We start from the raw sequence: 24,937 nt of genomic DNA on the forward strand, positions 1-24,937 counted from the left end.
ATAGAAGGAAATTGAAATATTTTTTAACTTGTTTTTCCATCATATGGGCATACTATAATTGGTTTGTAAATTTTTCAGTTAATAAATAATTGATATTTTTAACAATTTGGGGCTACAATAAATAGATCTGCTATGATATTTTTCATACAAATATTTGTGTGGACACCAGCTTTTGATTCACGTGAGTAAATACATAAGAAGAAAATACCTGATTCATATAATCTAGGATTATCATTTAAGGCACTCCCCTCTATTGCATTATTAGTTGCTCCAAATTGGTGGTTTTAGGATTAAAAGTGACCTAGAGTTTCCACATCTTCAAACTCACTAGGTATTATTTTTTAGTTAAAATTTGAGACATTGTAATAGATTTATAACAGTATTACCTTAGATTTAATTGACATTTCCTTAATGACTAACAATTTGAAAATAAAGTATTGTGCTCATTTTCCAGATGCATATCTGCACTGATAATATATTGGATTAAATATTCAGCCTACATTAAAAAATTATGTTGTTTTACTATATTTAAATTTTGAGATTTTAAAAAATTGAATGTTAATATTCTGTTATTTTTATTACTTAAAAATAGTTTTCCAAGTATTGATGAAATATTTCTTGAGAAATGATGGTGTACACTATAATTCCAGCCACTTGGGAGGCTGAGGCAGGAGGATAGCATGTTCAAGGCCAATCTGGCAACTTAGAAAAACTTTATCCCAAAATAAAGTAAAAAGGGCTGGGAATGTGGTTTAGTGATAGAGTACTTACCTGGCATGGATCAGGTCCTGGGTTCAATCTCCAACACCAAAACCACTTCCAAAAACATGTATATATGAGAATGTGGGGAGAGAAAGAAGGAAGAAAGGAAGAGAGAAAATACTCCAAAATCCTAATGGTGGGTTATCGCAAGGAAAATTTTTTAAAAAGTACTTTTTAATTTTAATTCTTTAAAATAGTTCATCTTGTATTTCTCTTAAATTTTCTTTGTGATGATTCATATACTTTATCATTGTCTTCATGTAGTTTTTGCCATTTTATATCAGTTTAGCTATATTATTAATTTCTTTATTTCATCATTTTAATGCTGTTTTTTGAAAAAAATAGAATTTAGTTATTTTATTTACAATATACTTTTAGGATTTTTTAGAATTAAATATCTTACCAGAGACATTTAAGAAAAAAAAAAAAGATCAGTAATATGAAAAATAATCTTAGATGAAATTAACATACATATTCATGAATTAGAAAAAGAATCAATACCTATGATATAAAAACTTTGAAATATTACATATTCTGAAATAAGAATTATAATAAAATGTATATTTTAAACATAATTTGAATTATTGAATTAAGAAACTGCCTTTAAAACTAAGAAATATGTCAGGCAACCTTTAAAAAGAGAGGTTTTTAATATGTATATTTTGATTAATTTCAAGGATAAAGAAGGACTTCTTGGAAACATGTTTCAGAGAAATTCATATCAGATTTGCTATTAATTTCGTTTTTATGCAATTTCAGAAAAATATCTATCAACACTTATAGAATGGCTATGAAAAAATGTGACTTTAGTTTTTCGAATAATTTAAATTTCATTCACATACAAAGGTGAAACATAAACATTTATACTGCTCAGGGCTGTTTGTTTGTTGTTCTTTTTTGGTTTGTTTTAGTTTGGTTTTTGGCACTGGGGACTTAACCCAGGGCACTTTACCACTGAGCCATATCCCTAGACCTTTTTTTTTAAAAAAATTATTTTTTAGTAGACACAATACTTTTATTTATTCATTTTTATGTTGTGCAGAAGATTGAACCCAGAGCCTCTCATGTGCTAGGTGAGCAGTCTACTGCTGAACCACAACCCCAGCCTCCTAGCCCTTTTTATTTTTATTTTGAGACAGTGTCTCACTAAGTTGCTGAAGCTGGCCTTGAACTTGTGATCCTTCTGCCTTAGCCTCTCAAATCATTGGAATTACAGGCATGTGCCATTATGCCTAGAATAATTATCAGTTTTACCTGGGTGAAAGATGTCCTATCTGTTATAAATCTTTCACTTTAACAGAGACTCTGAATTTGAACAATGAAATTCAGTCTCATCATCACCTACATAGAGGTGATTTGTTCTCAAGCATTCTTTCAGTTGCCAAATATTTATTAAGCTCTTATTTTGAGTCCTGCTCTATTTTAAGTACTTGGAATAATCGAATAGTGCATAAGATGTGCAAGGTCCGTAACCTACAGTTTCTTTTATTTTGGTAGATAATTAAGTGAAAAATAAATAAATAAATGGGTCAGTAATTTTAGAAATATTTAGGGCTTGTCAAAAATGTCTATTTTTCTCTAGGTCAAGTTAATTTCAAACACTTTTGTAATATTTTAATAGCCTACAGGTTAGGAATTGAGGCTGTGCATTGAGATGCCTGGTGTATCTGAGTTGTCTCCAATAATCACTATTTGTGTTACCTTGGGCAAGTGATTTGACCTCTTTATGCTTCACTAATAAAAGTAAATATCTTGAAGGCTTGTTTCCAAAATTTGGTCAGATAACTTATGTGTGGGCTAAATAAATCCCTGCCAAGAATATAGTAATGCTATTATAATTTTTTAAAGGAACCTCTAAATTGATTCATGTTAAACCTGATAAAAAGTAACATGAAAATTTTTAAAAAAATAATAATTTCTAATATCACCTAAAACATGTAAAGGAATGCTTTGTTTTCCTTCCTATTCCCTTCACATCTTGGTCTAAATGGAAAAGAAATGATCTAATATATGAAAGTCCATGATTATGTAGGTGGGTCAAAGCAGATGTTTTATATCCAGCTCAACCCAATACACTGCATACAATTTAGTTCTCTCACCCTGACATGAATCAAAGCCTTGCATGTTGAAATATTCCTGTTATTTGTACACTCCAAAGAAAATACAAGCAAGAGTTTCAAAGAAATTTCTTTCTCATACATCTTGAATCACTGCTTTCCTATTTATTATAAACATTGATCTAGAAAATGCTACAATCACACAAAAAAAAATCTAAAACGGAGCAAAGCCTCATGTAAATTGCAGATGAGAGAAACTGATTCTAAAGTTGAAATAGAGCAAGAGTTGTGGAGAAGCTGTAAGATTTATTACCACGTGTCAAAAATGATCACCCAGATGGCAGGGAAGATCCATCACACTAAGGTAGAAGGATTTGAACAGCTTGATGACAGGGTTTCATGATTTTGTTTATAGTCTTCTGAGTTCCAAACTGAGTTCCGAAGGTTGATTAATTGAACTTAAAAGGTTTTAGAGAGAGAGAGCTCCTTTGTTGGTTCAAAAGTGAGGCAAAGAAGCTTGTATAGGACCATCTAGAATTGAAAAACTATCAGAGACACTTGCCTAAAGGTAACAATGGTTTAGCTCTGGTGGGAAAGGATGATGCAAAGAACTCGTAAGAGAGGGGAGTCTCTGTGCAAAGGAGAATCTAAGGCAGGCCAAGGGGGTACTCTCCAGGGTGGAAATTGAAAGAAAGTACTATAGAATAAAGTCATGAATACGATCTTAAACATCATTCAGACTTTCAATATCAACTAAACCTCGATCTGTATAAGATCTCTCTAAGATCTCACATAGTTGATTATGAGAAATAACACTGCTTCATTGTCCTGTGCAGACTCAATGAGTAAATGCATTGTGGGCACATGATGCATATTGAAAGCTCCTAATTAAATAGTAAGTGTTGGCTATTGCTATTACTATTATATAATATGGTGGAAGTCCTGTGGTCAACTTGCCTCCTGCATAGTGCTAAACTGACTAGTCCTGAAAGTAGAGGTGACATATATGATCTTGAATATAGCTATTTTTTCAAATATTAATTAGAGGTAGAGTTTGTCAATTCCCCTTTAAACATTTTAATTTTAAAATCTGTGATCTGACAACAGCTATGTAACATCTCTAAAGCCTGCCTGCTAGAGGACAAGCTCTTCAAGGGCAATAGCAGTAGTACAGAGGTGGCCTGATGAGACCAGGCAGGGAGCAGTTCTATTTCAGAGGAGTCAGTATTTGACAAGCATCGAAAGTCCCAACTTGGCTCTGGAATGAGGTCTAATCATTTCCCTGATTGCTTTCTAATAACTCTGAGATGGAGCCCCGAGGGCTGCTGGCAGGCTTCCCTGCACAGGAGTGTGGAGCAGGCGGCCCAGGTGACAGGGCTCATTCTGGACTCACAAGATGCAGGCTCAGCAGAAAACCCAGCAAAAGACATGCTGGCCAAGGGGGATCACTTTGCATTTCTTAACTGAGAGTCCATCATTCCCATCTGTTTTCTATTTGTTTGTTTGTTCCTTTCTTTCTTTTGAGAATGCATTTAATTTTCATTCTATTCACCAAAATTTTAGCTTTCTTTCTATATGGATTATATCCACTCGCTACAGTTGTAGATCACATTCTGACTTTCAAAGAAATGTAGACAAGTGAGGTTCTTACCAAAATATGATTCAGGGACTCATGTGTGCTGGGTTAGTGCCAAGTTTACACAGGAAATTTCTTCTTAGGAAACAAATGTATTTGAACTTATATAACTTGATTTTGCTGAGGATCTAGAGCAACTTTTGGTAACTGATTCTGCCAGTGGTAAATCAATGACAAGGACATTTGAAAACATAGCCAGGCATCCTTGACTAGGTGATATAAGAAACTACTTCTATGCTTTCATTTTAAATGTACCCCTACAAAGTTGAAAGACCACACGGTCAGTTTCTGAACACCCTGGTGTGAAGAACAATCACTATCTTTTCAGAAATAGAGGTCTTGGTCAAATTTCAAATGCCTGCTCTTAAATTTGGACAAAATAGTTTACTTATTTTTTTTTTCAGAGTAGAAATTAGAAGTTTATTAAAGGACAGCAGAAAAGACTTCTCCCGGAGGAAGAAGGGGACCCAAGAGGTGGAATCTGTGGAAGGGATGTTGTCTCCCCTTTTTATAGTTCTTTCAGTGATGGAATGTAGGTGGGAAGGCCTGAGGGGTGGGACACAGGTGGGCCAAAGAAGTAATCTGGTCAGGAAGGACTTCTGAGTCAGCACCTTTTGCTGGGGTCTGTTCATTAACATTTCTTTGAGGTGGACTTTGGCCTAGGGCCTTTTTGGGACTTCATTAACATTCCATGAGTTGTCCTGCATTTCCGGAATCATTGCCAGCATGGCCTCCATTTTAGATTTCACTCGGCATTAGACCCGATTTATCTAACTACACTGACTACCTAACTTTAAATCTGGCTTCATTCCCCCCTCTAAGTTGGGAACTCCTTACTGCTGTAAGGAAGGGGGGCGAAGAGGATCTTTCTGGCTTCTTCAGGCTGAAAAGGGATGATGTGGGGCAAGCAGTTTGGAGTCCCCCTTTAAAAATCGGGTCTATCGAGTGGTCCATGATAGAAGTCTGATTGAGAAGTAATAGTCTGGAGGGCCATTTGAGTGATGGATGGTATATAAGAGAAACAAGAATTCATTAATACTGGAACCATATTGATGCAGCAATAAATGCCATAGCACAGGAATATGCCAATGAGTATGATGGCAAAGACAAAGACTAACAATGTTTTCCACCAGGAAGTACCAAGAACTAGGAGCTAAGATATTGTTTCCATGACAGAGTTGCTGAGGACATGGCTTCTATCTGAGCATGTAAATCTTTAAGGATATTTGTCACATTGCGAGAAATGTCAGGGATGTAAACACAACATTTAACTTTTAGGGTTACAGACGGTTCTTTCCCTTAAGATATAGTTTAATAATTTAATGTCATCTGATCTTGCAAAATCCTTTTACTAATATGACCTCTATGTCTAATAGAGAAATCTTTAATTCTGTTACTTAGGGCTGGATAACCATACTTGCAAACACTAAACCTACCTGTGTAGTGTGCATTGTTATTGATAGTGGCTAATTGATTAATAGCTAGTTCTATTAATCCCAAATGGAGTATTTAATGATATAGTCCACTCTTCCAATTATTTGATACTATCAGATGATTAATTTTTTCTCAAAGTTACAAAAATGTAAAAGAAAACCTTCTTTTCTAAAGCATTTCAAAGTCTCAGAAAAATTTGCTGGTTTAATTTAATCTTTTCAGCATATGTTTAGGATCTTCAGCAAGGTTTACCTCAGATAGATTTTTTTAAAAAAAATATTTTTAAAAGATGGACACAATATCTTTATTTATATCTATTTAAATTTATATGTTGCTGATGTTTGCACACAGGGCCTCACGTGTGTGAGGCAAGTGCTCTACCACTGAACTACAACCCCAGCTCTCAGATTTTTTTTATTATTATATATTTTAGCACAAATTGTGGTCTTTTGAAAGAGCAGAGTCTCTGTTGTTTTTATCCTTAAGCAAAGCCCCATTCCTAGTCTTAATTTTTGAAAATTAAGGCATAGGTATAGATATATATCATATGTGTGCACACAGGTACATGCATACACACATACACATGGCACAATTGTCTATATTTTTCTTTGTTTATCTCTGACTTTATTGCAAAAAAAAAAAAAGTCCTAATGGAAAATCCTGTCTGGTGCAAGATCTCAAATTGTTTGTTTATATTAACTTCTACTGTGTTACATGATTTTATCACTGATTCTTATTTAGTTATGGGAATTACTTGAAGTGAAATTTATAGTTTTTTTATACACAGAATAATATTCTTTTGTAAATGAAATCTTCTCTGGAGACAATTTTGTTTATTTGTTTTATTCCCTCTGAAATTAAATATGTTAACTTAAAGTGAATAATAATTATGATATAAACTTTTATTTGTGGTTCTTTACTAAAATTATAGGACCAGGAAAACCTCACTTTGGGATTCTTTTATTTAAATAATACATTAAATAATCCAGAAATTTTATTTATAATAATCTTGCAATATGTATTTTGTTAAATATGATTAGTTTCAACACAATGTATCATATTTGTGAGGCCTAAAGAGAGTCTCAGTTGCCATGCTATTGATAGTTTGCATTGTGGATGAATAAAATTCTCCTTGGTCAAGTTGTAATTACCCAAAGTGTTATCAGACTTCCAAATACCCATGTTGGGTACAAAGTCATTCCCAATGGACAAGTACTACCATAAAGAATGTGATAAAATGAACACCAGAATCATTCCCCTCTCACCTGAAGGCATTACCAACCTCATCTGCCAGAATCCCTGTGTGTCTCTCCCACCTCTCTCACTGTTCCTCACAAATCAGAAGAAACCAACTTTGTGAATTCTGTGTCTTTGTTACCTTAATTTTATCCATATATAGTTGTTTTTAACACATTTGTTCATTTTCAAACATTTTCTATTTGTATACATTTTTATAATTTATAAATGTTAAATCATAAAAGTGTAGATCATATGCTTTTGCATTTTATAAATAAAAATCATAACATTAAGTGCATTGACTCATGAGTGTGATATTCTGTGATTCACTTTCTTCCATTGATATCACTAGTTTCCTGAAATTCAACAATGTGTTACTGTAGCTGGACTTTTGATGACAGAGTGAACCAGTCGCATTTCCATTCCTCATGGTGCTTTGCAAAATAGTATCTCCTTTTTTCTCATGGAGTTTTGTTCAATGGTGGCTGACTGGATGAGTGACATGTATCCTCTCCACATTGCTCTTGATTCTGTGCCAGTCTACATTCAGAGAGGAGTTTTGTGGGGCTGGGGATGTGGCTCAAGTGGTAGCGTGCTCGCCTGGCATTTGTCCGGCCCAGGTTCAATCCTCAGCACCACATACAAACAAAAGATGTTGTGTCCGCCGATAACTAAAAAATAAAATATTAAAAATTCTCTCTCTCTCTCTCTCTCTCTCTCTCTCAAAAAAAAAAAAAAAAAGAGGGGTTTTGTATATTAGATTGTGTAAGCAGTGACATTTATCAGTATTGGCTTGCTTAGTTTGCTTATATGATCAGTGTCTGAAGGAGGTACTGTCCTAGTGTACATGCAAGAAATTAATTTTCTACAAATAACATTAACTTGCCCTTGATCCAACTGTGAAAAAGAAAACCCCAGTATCCTTTAACATAATATATACCTGGACTTCCCAGTTAAGTGTTGCTCTCATTGTCCCCCGAACTTGGCTAACATGGGGGGACTAAGAAGGGGGACTTCCAGGATATAGTGTTGTACTGTCCCCCTCTCCTTTAGGGAGGATACACCCTTCCAAAGCCTGAGTACATGCCAAGTCCCATGTTCATGACTCCTGGTTCTTCTTCATCCTCATAATCTCTACTCTCTCCTCCTCACTTTGTTCAAGGGGCACTGTCCTTAATTTTCTTAATGATGAGCACTAGATCCAATTTGTATCATGTCTTTTATTTCTTCTGTTTCTGTTTGATATATTGTTTTTTCTAGATCACATTTTTCCCCTTTCTCTCACTTAGTACACACATTTGTTCAATTTATAGAATCATTTCTTATTTAAATTTCTGCCTCACTCCATGGCATTCCTGATCTCGTCCTCCTACTCTGTCATTTATTTTTTTAGTTGTTGTTGATTTTTTGTTTATTTTTTCATCCATTACTTTTACCATCTTTTAATATGCCTATATTTTGGGGGTATACACATAATAAATAATACAGTGCTCCTTAGGGTGGTTATTCTATTTTAACCACTGACTTTGATAAATGAGAGTGCTCCATAATTACATTTTAATAAAGAATAAATATATTAGTTATCAATGGTTCTTTTGAATATGTATATGAAGATAATAATTTCACTGCTTATAATTACTGTTCTGCTTGTTATTTGCAAGTCCTCAAATGTTTTCTTTCTCACTAGCTTACTGTCTCATTGAGGAATGAATAACACTCTTAAATATTATTCATCGTATAAGTTATAGTGTAAGTACCCATTATCACATAAAATAATTCTTTCGCTCCTACTTTGCTGAGTTGACATCATGAATATAAATCATACATTATTGAATTTTTCATGCTTCTATATATAAATTTATCTTTTATTTTATAATCATTCTTGTAAAAATGCACAATTATTATTTTCTGAATGTTACAATCTAAAGAAAATATATTTCTATGTATATTTTTTACTAAATCAGCAATTGATTTAGTAGTATTTGTGGAGTGTCTCCTGCTATTATCTTTTTGTTTATAAATTCTGTTTATTTTAGTTATACATAAAATTAGGGCTCATTTTAACATAATTATAAAAGCATAGAATATGATTTGCTCCAGTTCAGTCCCCAAGAATTGCCCTTTCCCTCCCCCTGCTCCCTTTCGTCTTTTCTACTATATTTTCTGCTATGAAATTATATTTCAAGTTGTATTTTTTAAATAAAAATATTTTATAATAGACTTTTAAATTTAGATGGGTTATAAATTTTATGTATACTCTGATGTGACTACCTTTTTGAAAATAATTTCTTTAAATGTTCTTTATGTTTATTATCAAACTACATGAACAGACACAAGTATATACATATATAAAGATAATTGGTAGAATGTTATCAGTGATTATCCTGCAATTATCTTTTAAACATTTCATTTATGGTTTTGATGTTTAGATTATGACTTGAATTTTCTAATATATTTTATGATGTTTGATTAGGAATTTTTTTTTCCTTGAATGTTTGATAAAACTCAAAGTAGTACATGAGGGTCATACCTTTTTTCTGGGAAGAGTTTAAATTTTAAAGATTCAATGCTTTTCATGGTTATTGGCCCATTCAGCTTCTTGGATTATTTTTAATATATAATATAATAAATTAAAGCATTTACTCTAGATATTTTGAAGTCAGTCCAGCATTGTTCATAGCCATCTCTATTTTTTTTTAATCACTTGTATTATTTTGAGATATATTCCCCCTTTTAAATCCTTCATTATGTGTTAATTCTCTTATCTCTCTTATTTTTTTTCTGTAAATTTCCTACAGCTTTGTTGGTTACTTTCTTTTAAAAAAACATTAAAACATTTATTTACTTTGATAATCTCCTCTGATGTATGTTTTTTTCTCTCTATTAATTCTCACTGATACATTTATGTTTCTTTACTCTTGAGTTAATTTAGTTTTTGGTTTTTCAAAGCTAAATCATTATATTTAGCCTTTAATTTTTATTAATGAATGTATTTAAGGAATCTCATTTCTTTCAGTGGTAATATCCTATCAAAATTCTATAAGTTTTATTCTGGATGGGCAAGGAGCTGAAGTTAATCACCTGTGATATATTCAGATAATAGGTAGCAGCCTGAACCTTTGACACATCCAGATCCAGAGTTCACACTCTTAGTCACCAATCTACACTGCTCATCATCCATCACGTGAAAGTGTTTACCAAATAATTTTTCAGTACAACCTAACATGAATATTCAGATCAGAAATTCTTTTTTGAAAAGTAGATACCTAGTATATATGTGAAAATACAAATTCCCACTTGATTGTTACATCCTTAAGTTGTTTATTAAAACTTTCATTGATATATTCACATGACTCACAATGATATCTCTTGCAAAAGTTATTTAGTGAAACCCATATTGCATTACTTGACAGAATGTGATTTTAATTGTGAATAAAATAATTGAAGTTCATATGGATATTAATATTTATTTTTTTGCTCATTTTTCCCTTTAAATAATTTTATTTAGTTGCTATTTGGAAAGATAGTGACTATTAATATTTTTCAACATAAAGTTATTAAACAGAGAGCCCTATGTTAAACATGTGTAGGAAAAAGAAATAATAAACAATTTAGAGTAAAATGGATTAAAGATTTGATTCATTATCCAATTTTTTTCTGTTATATTTTTACAATGCAATAAAATATTTTAGAGTTGGTAAACAAATATAAACATATTAGAGTTTTAATCTTGTTTCTAGCAGTGAACTTTTGGTCTTGAATCATACTTAAATATAAAGCAAATAACTTTATTTCACATTATCCAAGAAAGGAATCTCATTGTGTTACAATGAAAATATGCAAGTTTAATAAATTTGCAAGGTCCACAAATCAAAGGCCAAAATCAAATGAAATTCAAATTTGGACATTCTTATTGACAGAACAAAAAAAAATGTGATTTATAGCTTATTTTAAAATTCTAGTAAGCATCTCTTAAGAAAAATAAGCATATGCTATGTGATATATTATATAGAAAGAGTAGATACAGAGATAAATAGATGAAAGGGTGCATGGAATAATTGTTACCTTATAATTGGAAACCAAACCAAGAGACCACAAAGTCTATAATATTGTACAAAGGAAAATTTATAATTCCTATTTTAAGAATTCTTGAGCTGAACTAAAACACTTAATACTAGAAAAGAGTTTGTCTTTCCTGAGGCACTGAATTTTTTTTCTAATAAGAACTAAAAAAATACCAAATTGTGTGTACATATTTGATTGCCTATCAGAAAACTCAGATGAGATTCTAGCTTCAAGTAAAGAAAGAAAAATGTACTTCTTCCTGTTGGCATGACTTTATTCCCTAGCTTTTACTATTTGGGGGATTTTAATAGATTTACTTTTCTAGGCAAACAGCTTTTTTTATTCAGACAAAACAGATAGTGCAAATACTAATTTGGGGAAATTTCTACATCCTCAAACTTTAACTGCAGTTTAGAGCCTTAAAACTCTCACAATCATGAATAGAGAGCACACCATCTTAAACAGTGGCCTGCCCCTTTCCAACTTAATGTTTTAAGATCCATATCTCATTTTTTACTATATTAATTAATGGTTCACTTTAATTTACTTAATATGGACATATTATAGGAGCTAAGTTACAGAAATAATCATGGTGTGGCCCCTACTCAAAAAACAAACAAAACAAAACAACAACAACAAAAAAACCCATATATATTCTATTTGTGTTCAATATAGCAGTAGTCTCTGGAAGAGAAGATGGAAAGTAATCTCACTCCTTCAGTGAGTACAGGAGTCTAAAGGGTAAACACACTTTTGTTGATGTCATATTGAAAAGAAATCTGGATGTTTTTGCAGAAGAACATGACTTGTAGGGAATCGAGTTTTGGGTGAGTGATCTTACCTTTAGTATCCAAAATGTTTACAAAGAAAATTGCATAACACTGTTTGCACTTACGTGATCTATTAAAAGGGACAGGAAGATTCACCTCAGTGTGATTTGCTTATTATATAAACCGAGAAGAAAGTGACACTAAGTTTAATGAGAAACATTGTTAAAATACATCTAGCATGTCTGTTATGATTATCAATGCTATCTATAGAAATTACTCAAGAACTGTGTCTCGAGCCTGGGGTGGTAGCTTAGTGTGGGGCACTGGATTTGATTCCCAGCACCTCATAAAATAAATTTTAAAAAAAGGTCCATTGACAACAACAACAAAATTTAAAAAAGAATTCCCTCTCCCTCCCTCCCACCCTCCCTCTCTCTCTCTCTCTCTCTCTCTCTCTCTCCTTGTGTGTGTGTTATGGTATATCAGTGCCTACCAAGCAAACACTCTACCAGTGAGCTACTTCCCAGCCCTTATGTTTTGTTTTCTTGTATTCACCAACTTGCTGAGTAAAATTCTTCCTCTCACACACACTCAAGCTCCCACACTCCAGCCACAGTGGATCCTTCTCCATTCTGGCTGCTTGTTTTGCAACTCCATCCCTTCATCTACAATGCCAGGCATACTGACAATCCAAGCTGAGACTCTTCTAACAATATATTCATGGATACCGGTCCTGAGCCACTTTGAGTCCTATCTCTGTGTATTGGCTTTGGGGGAATAAGCCTGGTTCTTAAGTTCTCAGTAATACAGAGACTTATGCATCAATACAGAGTTGCATGAAAACTCTCATTCCCCTATTTGTATGTGAGCCTGTGGCGAGTCACATTATGAAACAGACTATATTTTCCAAAGTTAGAGACCTAGTTCTACCAGCGACTTATTTCCCATGCCTGCAAGAAACTGAAATGAGATGTAAAATTGGGTACATTTAAATGTGCTTTGTACCTTTTAACATTCTAGACTCTTAGCCATTTTCCATATTGTTATGAGGGCACAAAGATTCTGAGAGTAGGTGTCTGATGTGTAGTCTGGGGTGGAGTGAAGAGAAAGAACTTTGACATTTAAAACACTTTAATTGGTAATGTCACCTATTTTAAATTTGATTATGCATAGACATTCACTTTGTACATCCAGTGTGCCAAGAGGCAATAGAGTAAAATAGAGGTGATCTGTACTTGGTGGTGCTTTGGTCTATTTGGGGAGCATCAGGCTTCTCTTCAACCTGTCAGAGTGCAGGATTTCTGGATACTCATGGGCTTGTGAAACACAACATATGCTCACAGTTCCAAAGGCTGAGCAATTGTGACTGCATTAAGTTCCATAAGAGAAAATGGAAATTTCAAATTAAAAATAATCTTCTCCTTGTCCTCAATTGACACTAGAAAAATAAGAAAAGAAACTAAATTTAACATGGGAGTTAAGTGAGCTGGTAATTTAGGAGGAAAGACTTAACTATTAACAGATATTCTCACAGAAATGCAAGTATCTGCCCAGATGTCCTGAAATAATCCTCACACACTTTGGTCTAGAAGCAGGAAGAGACTTTGGCTCTCCTTTCAGGCTCATCAAGTTAACAGCCCACACCCTCCTCTTTCAAGAAGCAATACCATCAGTGTTTCACAAGGCTGTGCTCACAGGAAAAGCTGGTGAGAGTGGCCAGGGAAGGGGAAGAAGCCAAACAAACATGGGATTCCTTCCAGAGTCTTAGTCTGAAGCTTCTGGGGGACTCTGGAGCACAAAATTCCACATGTAAGAATGGCACAACTCAAGAAAAGAGAGCTGGGTGATTGTATTCTCACATACACATATCATTGACCAAAGGTTACAATGGAGAGCTGGAGAAAAGATAAGTCCTCAGGCTCTCTTAGATCTCCGCTGTTTGAATTGAAAACTCTCCCCAGTAAACCTCTCACCTTCCTATAATGAGATTAGCATGCACAGGACACAAGAAACAAAATGACCCAAAATCTGGAGAAGGAACTCACAGACTGGTCAAAAGAAACCCAAAGAGATTTAGGTGACTAGGCAACAAGATTGCTACTAATATCAAGGCACAGATCATTTAGCACTTCATATACATATTGTTAGCATAACTGAATAAATCCAAGATCTGAAATTTGTGTTGGAAAGTTAAGTGTCCAGGATGCTTAATTTTATGTGTTAATTTGTGTGGGTCACAGAGTGTCTAGATATTTGTGCAAGTATCATTCTGTGTGTTTCTATGAGAACATTTTTATGAAATCAACATTTAAATAGGTAGACTAAATACACTGCCCTCTCCAATGTGGGTGGTCTTGATACAATTTGTTGAACATTCAGATAAAACAAAATGATGACCCTCCTCCAGTAAGAGGAAATTCTTCCTACCTGAAAACATTTGATTTGTTACACTGACATTTTCCTTGCTTGATATTCAAACTGCAACATTGGCTTTTGGGGGGATGAGCCTGTTGGCCCTCAGATGACAACTATGCCACTGGCTTTTCTAGTTGTTAGACCCCGAACTCGGTGCAACTGTATCCTTGAGTTTCCTGGGTCTCCAGCTTGCCAACTCATCTGAAGACACTGAGATTAGCTGGCTTCCATAATCATCTAAACTAATTCCTTATAAGAAATCTCTAAATCAATTACTTACTTAATGTAAGCACATATAAACATAACGCTCACACACACACACACATGAACATCCATATTCTTCTGGTTTTGTACCTCTGGAGAACCGTGATGAATACAGTGGCATGCCAATGGTGAATTTCCAGGACAGTTTTTATTAGGCTCCTTGTATATCTCCCTTTGTCTAGGTTCAAGTAAAAACAAAAGGTGAGCATTTCACTGTTTTGCATTGATAGATGCTTTCAGAGAATAATTTTCTTAATGTTGGTGGTAGGAAAAAAGTCGAACTATCTAAGAAGAAATTGTAAAACTACTGCCCAGTGACCCTTGGATTTCTTATCCAAGATCCATAGAAAGGGAGAAGATGTTTTGGTCAGCTTTTTCACTAGTGTGACAAAAAGACCTGACAAGAACAACTTTAGAGGGGGAAAAGTTTATTTGGTACTCATGGTTTCAGAGATATCAGTACATAGGTGGCTGACACCATTACTCTGGGATCAAAGTGAGCAGAACATCATGTCAGAAGGATGTGGAGATGGAAAACTGATCTGAACATGGCAGTCCAGAAGCAGAGAGTGTTCTCCTCACCAGATACAAAATATCACACCCACAGTGACTGACCTCCTCCAGTCACACTGTACTTGCCCACAGTTACCACACAATTTTATGACACTCATATCCTAATCATGTCATCTCTGAATGTTCTTGCATTATCTCAGATGTGGGCTTTAGGTGGACACCTTATATCTAGATCATAACAAAGTTGGACATCAAAAGAATACTTGCAAGCCCCATTTTGGATGGTATCTGTGAAAATCTTAGATGGGGTGTAGAAGATAAAAGAGAATTATCTACTCTAGGAGAGAGAGGACAATGAAGGATTCTTGAAATTATATAGACGGCCATAGAAACAGTGATGGTTGTAGAAATTCTCATGGCAGTCACAGGGGACTACTGCCAGCCAAACTTACAGGTATGTATGGATCTAGTGCTATCCAATCCTCAGGCCAGTAGCAAAGGGAAACAAACTACCACATTTCATGAACAACTGAGTAAGCAGGAAAATTAAAACCACATTGAAAATTCCATGTGTCTATGTGTGTGTGTGTGTGGGGGGGGTGGGGGACAGAGTCAGGGAGAATTTTGAGAGAGGGAGATAACCAAAAGCTGTCAACCATAACAGGAAAGTTAGGAGAAGAATCCTTCTCTGTGGTTGTTTTGTTGTTTGTACAACAGGAAAGATGTCAGGTGAGAAATTAGTCTTATTCACAGGGACAAAAATTTGTGTGGTAGAAAGATCTTATGGATGACAGACAGCAATATATTCAAGAAGTCAAGAGTGTCAAGAGAATTTTTTTTTGCACAAAAATGGTCAGTAAGTATAATTCATCAATCAGGTATATTTCCATGGGTAAATGCCTCGAAGGCCAACTATTTGTAAAGAATTTCTAATTCATTTCTTCAGCATATTTCCCTTTGGAAAATTGTGATATTTGTAATTTTGCTATTCTGGTGACACTAAAAGTTTCCTTTTTTTCCTTATTAAGGATGAAAAAGAATGTTTCTCCAATAGAAAGCCATGTCTTATAAGGCCTATGTAATTCCTTAGCTCTGTGATTATCATCTCCACTGTCCTTTTGCTAAAAGAACCTGAAAAAAAATGTTGTTATTTTGAGTGTAGGCTTTGGAAGTCATATGCTTATCCACTGTATTGCTAGATTCAACTACTTGTGGAATACAATAAATTATAAGGCCACAAATTTATCCTCTAAACCCAGTATGTCTTCCTGGTTTGTCCAGATTTTACTGCTGGTACAGCTATTGACAATAAAGACAAATTTACATTGAGCTAAACTGACAAACCCTATGGAGACCTTCCCAGTCACTTAAACTATGGACTGAATTTTGTTCCCTTCTCCTAAAACTCAAATCGGTATGTTTATAAAGATACTAAAAGAAAGACACTAAAGTTTCAAACAAGTCCCCTGATCCTCTGACTTCCCTTTGGAGATCAACTCACAAAAGCAGTTATACATTCTCCATCATTTTCAGAATATATTATTTGAATGGTTCTTCTTTCCTTTGAGGGAGTCCTGGGCTACCAGTGGACTGGCAGCCAAATTCCCTTTGGGCCAATCTCATCAACTTACCTTATTTTTTTCCCTTGTACACTTTTGTAATAATGAAGTACCAGTTACCATTGAGGCTGAAATCTTGCTCATTAAGGTACATCCTCTTAGTCTTTCCCCCCCCAATAAGTATACTACTTCATTGATTCTATTACCAGGAGGAGGTAGTTAGTAACTGTGTTGAGAATGAGAGAATGAAGAAATTCAATGATCCATTCTGTACTCAGTAACTTTGGATGGAAAGAGCTGGAGGGAGAAGAAAATAGACACCATAGTATTATTTTGTGTTAAACATCGTGCAAGTATCTAAGAAAGCAAACTTTTATGGATTGTTCTACATTGTAAGCCTAAAATACTTGTAGTTGTACATCCAAATTTTTTTAATAACCCCTATAATGGCAGAAAGATGGGACTTTTGTCCTATATATGGGAACATTTCTACCTATGAAAATCAAACAAGTAAAATTTTAATTTCTAAAGCCCAAGCCTAAGAAAAAACATAATATATTGGCATTTTAAAAGAAATAATTCTATGTTATTGGAATATAAATTTTTAAATTAACTAATATATTGACTTAAAAAATTTGGAATGTGTATCTTCTGAAATACTGTCAAAATATTACTATTGAGTTTGTGGTCCTCATAGCATTTCTTTTTTTTAATGTAGTTTTATTAGTCCATTATAATCATATAGTAGTGAGATTCATCATGCCATATGGATACATGCAAGTAACAGTTTTTTTGATTTCTTTGTGAATGAGACACATATTCTGAATTCCTATTTATTCCAGTTAATTCAAATGCTATGATTTTTAGAGGGAGCATGAGAGGAATAGACGAACTCTAGATAGGGTAGAGGGGTTGGAGAGGAAGGGAAGGGGCATGGGCTTACAAATGATGGTGGAAAGTGAGGACCAGTATTATCCAAAGTACAGGTATGAAGTCACGAATTAGTGTGAATATACATTGTATACAACCAGAGATATGAAAAATTGTGCTCTATATGTGTAATAAGAATTGTAATGCATCCTGCTGTCATACATAAATTTTAACAAAAGACAAACAAAAATTCTAAAAACTACAAATACAAATAGCTATGGGTTTGAAGGCAATTTATCAGTAGAAATCTAGATTTTTAGTTTCAGGAGTTTAAAAAATGGTGTGCTGGTATACCTGCCATGTTCATCAATTCTTCACTCAGTTATTATTTATGGGCTTAAATAATGGTTATGAATAATGGTATTCATTGAGTCCAACTCTTAAGGAATCTTTACATGTCCAATTTATGAAAAGCTATCAACATTTGATTCTAACAATAGAGTTCAAGTGACAAAAGTAAAATCCATATTAAAAAGAATATCTCCTGAAAACAGCATGTACTTTATCAACAAATTAGAATTCATTAGTAATAAAATGATTATAAAAAAACAAAAACAAGTGAAACTCTACTGATGATGAACATGTCTTATAGAAGAATGTGCTATTCATCTATAATCACAGGTAGCCTTTTAGGAAACCTTATTGTTATGGCTAAATAATGATTAATCTATATTTGAATTTCAAAGAAAATTCATTTATAGCACATGACAAAAAGTATCATAATATTTTAATTAATATTTATACACATTTTAATATGTAACAGATTTAATATATAATATCATGTTATGCTTGAATGCCCTTTCATCCCAATTCAGATACATGGTAATTTTGTCTTTACAAAGTTTATAAAAACAATGAAAATGCTATTCATAGCTGGCTATGCAGTGAATTATGATCACTTTAGAAAAATAATCACAGAAAAATGGGATCGCAAATTCTATCGAAAAGTAGAAATGCCTCTTCACCCTGTCTTGTGGTAGAATCATTATTCTCCTTCTGAAAATAAGAAATTTTTAACTATGATCATATAGATTCCTTATGTTTTGCTTATTAATCACAATTGTCAAGTGCTACTAGAACATAGATTTCATAAGTTTATCAACATTCATGATTTTCATCAAAATATTTTTGATATCATGAGTTGGTTATTAATCGAATAATGAGTTGGTTATATAATGGAATACAGAAAAACAGTAATAATATCTAGAATAGTTGTCTAAGTGCTTACCATACATCAGGGCCTGATCTAAGTGTTTCATATGCTAACTCCTTCAAACTCCTAAGAATGTCTTGTTATTTTTTAGTTTGCCAAAAACTACCTTTAAATGTTTTATATAGACAACACAGCATAAGGGAATGTCCATTAGTTTTAGCCTTATTTTTAGGGCTTAATGTTCTTTCTTCATTCAGATTGTCTACTTGGACAAGATAGGCTGGCATTTGATGAAAATTGTCACCTCAGGATGTGGTCATCACAGCTGATTGAATTTATCATACCTCCATCAACACCAAGTGTTTAACTACTAAAACTTAGATACAGGAATGTTTATATGAGAGCATCAAAAATATTTTAAATTTTTCTTTGTATATTCTAAATTTATCCTAATGGACATGTATTTCTACTAATATCAACATAACAAAATATTACTTTAAAAATAAATTTGGGCTTTATCCCAGTTCAAAATTTAGAAATTTTGAGACAAAAAAAAAAAAAAAATCCCTTCTTTTATTTTAGAAGAAAATTCTGAAAATACATGAAAGGACATCTAGTGGTTGTTCCCCCCGCCCCACCCTGGGCAAAGCTTTGATTAATTATAGCAATTCCTTTGTAATATTTCTAATGTGAGGACATCTAGGTTTCTTGATGTAAAGTGCTTAAATATTTTCTGCTAGAGACAGCCAGCAGTCAACATGATACCTACTACTCATTTTACAGTTTAGCCACAATTTGAATTGTAGATCTCAGGGCAGGAGAGAGGTATGGAAGTCCACTTATTACATGAAAGTTCTATCAGTCCTGCCCTGAAAATGTACAGGGAAGACCTCTTTCAGACTGGCTAAGAGAAAGAACCTAGTTAAAGAAAAACATTCTTGCTAAATTATTGTAGTCATTGAACTTAATTTCAAGGGCATGACTGTATCTCCTAAAAGTTTTAATTCAATTTATTGGAATAGTATTAATGGTAGTTAGAGAGGGAAATTGTTATTCCAGAACACATGATTGTCATTTATATTTTTCCATTCCTTTGTTGCTATATAAGAAACATGTCCATGCACCCATAATCACATGACCTTAAATGATAATGATATGCTAAGCAACTTGATTTGATTATTTTATAAATTATGGCCTGTAAAATGTTAGAAAACCTTTCATGATGGATGCTAGCATCCCGCCGCCCCCACCCACTCCTGTTACTAATTTCTAAAATATACAGTAATGCTGGTTTTGATTCCATGAACTTTGTACACAGTTCCTTAAACAAAACTGAATATAATTATCCTAGATTTAGTATATGCTTAGCTTATTTGGCATTTATTCTCCATTTTGTTTGGATTATATTCTTTAAAAAGTGTTTTTTAAACACTTTTGTGATTTACACACAAAAAATATTCACATTTTTGTCATTCAGTTGGAGGAAGTGTTACAAAGGCATCAATTTGTGTTGACATCACAGAAAGGATTTCAAAGAATTACAACCTCTGAAAAATTGCTCATGTGACACCTACGTGTTTAGACCATCCTCTCGCTTAAGCCCTGCTCCCACTTACCTGTTCTGTTTCAGTACTTTCTGTCTATTTTCATTATACCATTGTCATTATTTTATGCTACTTCAAATTCTTTTTTTCTTTTTTTATTAATTTTATTTTTTTAAATACATGACAGTGGAATGCATTACAATTCTTATTACACATATAGAGACAATTTTTCATATCTTTGTATTTAAAGAATGTTCACACCAATTCACGTCTTTGTCGTGTACTTTGTTTATGTTTTGCATTATAATTCTTATTACACATATATACCACAATTTTTCATATCTTTGTTTGTATATAAAGTAGGTTGACACCAATTTGTGTCTTCATATATGTACTTTGGATAATGATGTCCATCACATTCCACTATCCTTGCTAATCCCCTGCCTCCTCCCTTACTCTCCCTTCCCTCTTCCCTATGTAGAATTCATCTATTCCTCCCATGTTCCCCCTCCCTACCCCACTATGAGTCAGCCTCCTTATATCAGAGAAAACATTTGGTATTTGTTTTGGGGGGAATTGGCTAACTTCATTTAGCATTATCTTCTCCAATGCCATCCAAAAACCAATAATCAATAAATGGAATAAAATCAAACTAAAAAGTTCTTTTTCTCAGCAAAAGAAACAATCTGTGAGGTGTACAGACAGCCTACATTCTGGAAGCAAATCTTTACCCCTCACACATCAGATAGAGCACTCATCTCTAGGCTATGTAAAGAACTCAAAAACCTAAGCATCAAAAAAACAAATAATCCAATCAACAAATTTGCCAAGGACCTGAGCAGATACTTCTCAGAAGAGGATATACAATCAATCAACAAATATATGAAAAAAATGCTCATCATCTCTAGCAATTAGAGAAATGTAAATCAAAACTACTCTAAGATATCATCTCACTCCAGTCAGAATGGCAGCTATTATGAAGACAAACAACAATAAGTGTTGGTGAAGATGTGGAGAAAAAGGTACACTCATACATTGCTGGTGGGACTGCAATGTCCACTCATACATTACTGGTGGGACTACAATGTCCACTCATACATTACTGGTGGGACTGCAATGTCCACTCATACATTTACTAGTGGGACTGCAAATTGGTGCAGCCAATATGGAAAGCAGTATGGAGATTCCTTGGAAATCTGGGAATGGAACCATAATTTGACCCATGCCGCAGTTTGGCTGCAGCAAAATAACCGGGGGGTGACGAGGAACTTGTATAGATCGATACAGCAGGAGTGGGAGCCGTTTATTGTAGGACAGGAGGGGTATATATACATTCCATACAGCTTATCTAATTAACATAAACTAGATACAGCAGTCAACCAATAAGGAATCTCCACACTTAATGGCTTGCTGGCATTACTTCACAAACCACTCCCTCTCGCAAAATGCCAGGGGCCACCTTGACTTGTTTACAGACTCTAACAGACCTAGCTATCCCTCTCCTTGGACTATACCCAAAGGACTTAAAAACAGCATACTACAAGGACAGAGTCACATCAATGTTTATAGCAGCACAATTCACAATTGCTAAACTGTGAAGCCAACCTAGATGCCCTTCAGTGGATGAATGAATTTAAAAAAATGTGCTATATATGCACAATGGAATTTTACTCAGAAATAAAAGAGAATAAAACCATGGCATTTACTTCAAATTCTTAATACAGATTGAACAGATAAAAATGAACTCATGGGGGCTTTTTACAGGAACGTGAGACAAAAATTGATGTTACTTCCACAGTCAACATGTATAAAATAAATACAATGTCCTGAATCCACTGCTGGTTCCAAAACTTGTTTAAAATTATTATTTTTATTGTAGCACCATAATCCTCTAATCACATGTAATCACCTTCAATATACTATACCCACTTTATAATTGCATTTATAAAGAACAAATCTTTGTATAAATCTTTATTTTGAGGTAATGATAGGCTTGTATCCATTTTTAAGAAATAAGGTAAAGACAGAGACATTGCTTGTACACTTATGGAACATAAAGAATGCAACCAAATCTGAAATAACTCTCATTGGCCAAGTTTACAAGACACACATCTGAGTAAAAATTCTACAACTTCCCAATAATAATAGAGAAAAGAGATTTTAGTAATTTACCTCAAGGAAATATTTATGTACCTATAACATTTCTCACTGTGTATATTTGCATACATTATTTAAAAAAAATTCCCAAATATTTTAAAGTAAATATAGAATTCACTGTATGATTTCAATAAGAATTTTTTTCCTTTTTATTAGTGTATTATAGTTCCACATACTATTTGGGTTCATTTTGACATAATTATACACCATGGAATGTAATTTGCTCTAATTAAGTTCCCAGTATGTCCTGTTCACTTCCGCTCCTTCCTCCTTTTGTTTTCTTTCCTCTAAAGTTTAAAAAAAAATTCTTCATGGCCTTAGTTTATTCATTCTATAGTTGGAATATATGAACAGCTTAAATAATTCAATAATTTTAGTGATTGTGCTTTACAAACATTCTCTTCTTGACCAAATTTTAATCAGGTTCCTCTCAGCTTTCTTCTCAATTAGGTCTTTGATCTTAGTCTTTTTGTGGACATCCTTATAAGTCAGGAATTAGGAGAGAATCCTGCTAATGTGACTAGATCATTCAATGGAGAAATTATGATCTTGGTCCATTTGTTGAAATTTAGTTATTGATCAATATATGGATTTATTTTTGGACTCTGAATTTTATTCCATGGATCTATATGTCCACATTTATAACAGTTTTGATATTCTAGGTCCCTTGAATTTCTATATAATTTTAGTATCAGCTTGACAATTTCTGAAAAAAAAAAAGTAAATGTTACTTTGATATGAATTGCAGGAGCAAGTTGACCGTTTGAACAAAATAATAAAGCTTTTTTAACAGTTTTTTTAAAATATTTACTTTTTAGTTATAGGGGGACACCATACCTTCATTTTATTTTATGTGGTGCCCAGTGCCTCATTCATGCTAGGTGAGCATTTATTAAAAATAGAGAAGCTTATTAAAAATACATTTACAGCTTTCCATGTTTTAATAAGCTTTGTCTGTAGTTCTTTCAGATGAATATTGCATTCTAAACAATATCAGATTTTTAAATTCATGAACATTGGATATCTTGCCATTGATTTAGGACTTACATAGTTTTATGAAGCAATGTTTTGCAGTTTGGGGTATAAGGTCTCGCACTTCACTTGTTACATTTAGTCATATTTATTTATTGTCTTTGAAGACATTGTGAGTGAAATTGCTTTCTTAATTTCATTTTCATATTTTTCTTTACTATTTTATAAAAATGAAAGTGATTTCTAAATATGGATCTTGTATTCTGCTATCTTTCTTAACTTATTTTTTAGTTGCAACAGCTCTTAGTAGATTCCTTAGAACTTTCTACATGCAAGATTGTGGCACTTGTGATTATGGAAAGATTTACTTCTTCCTTTTTTCCCATATGGGTGAGTTTTATTCCTTTTCCTCCTTTATTTCTTCCTTTTTCTCTTTCTAATGGTCCTTACTTCAGTCACTAGTACAATGTTGAAAAGAAGTGGTGAATGTGGGGGTGATGGTTTAGATTTTGAATTTTCCTCAAAGGTCCAAGATTTAGTCCTGAACCTGTAGTGTTATTGGGAGTTGGTCAAACTTCAGTAAATGGGCCAAATGGGAGGAAATTAGGAGTCATTGAGGGCATGATTAAAGAAGATTTGGGGACACTGGCTACTTCTTGTCTCTTTCTTTCATTCTTGGCAGCTATGAGTTGCACAGCTTAGCCAAGTACTCCTGCTCTGATGTAGTACGCAGCTACAGGCCCAAATAAACAGGCAAAGTGACCATTGGACTGAAACTTTTGATACTATGAGCCAAAATGAACCTTTCTTCCTTTTAAGTTTTTTGCCTCAAGTATTTCTCTTTAAAGAGAGAGAGAGAGAGAGAGAGAGAGAGAGAGAGAGAGAGAGAGAGAATCTTTTTTGTAGATGGACACAACACAATGCCCTTTTTTTTTAATGTGGTGCTGAGAATCGAACCCAGGTCTCGCATGCATTAGGCGAATGCTCTATCACTGAGCCACAATCCCAGCCCTGCCTCAAGTATTTCTCATAGCAACAAAAAGCTAACACAGTGAGCATTCTGTATTATTCATTTCAGGGTGAGGTAATTGTAAGGATGTCCGCAAAAGGCCAAGATCAAGGACCTAATTGAGAAGAAAGCTCAGAGGAACCTGATTAAAGTTTGACTAAGAAGAGAATGTTTGTCAAGCACAGTCATTAAATGTATTTAATTATTGAATCTGTTCAGATATTCTAACTATAGAATGATTAAGGCTATGAAGCACTTTTTAAAACTTCAGAAGAAAGGGAATAGGAGGAGGGAAAAGAATTCATAAAAAGCTTTCGAATAAATTATTTTTATCAAGTTAAGGAGGCTATTGGTATTAGTTTGATGAGTATTTTTATCATGAAGATGTGTCGTGTCCTGTATATTTAGTTGATCATGTACTTACTATCACTTTTTCTATTGTTCTTTATTCTTTTATAATT

This window comes from Marmota flaviventris, chromosome 1, assembly GCF_047511675.1.
Source record: "Marmota flaviventris isolate mMarFla1 chromosome 1, mMarFla1.hap1, whole genome shotgun sequence".
Lineage (NCBI taxonomy): Eukaryota > Metazoa > Chordata > Mammalia > Rodentia > Sciuridae > Marmota > Marmota flaviventris.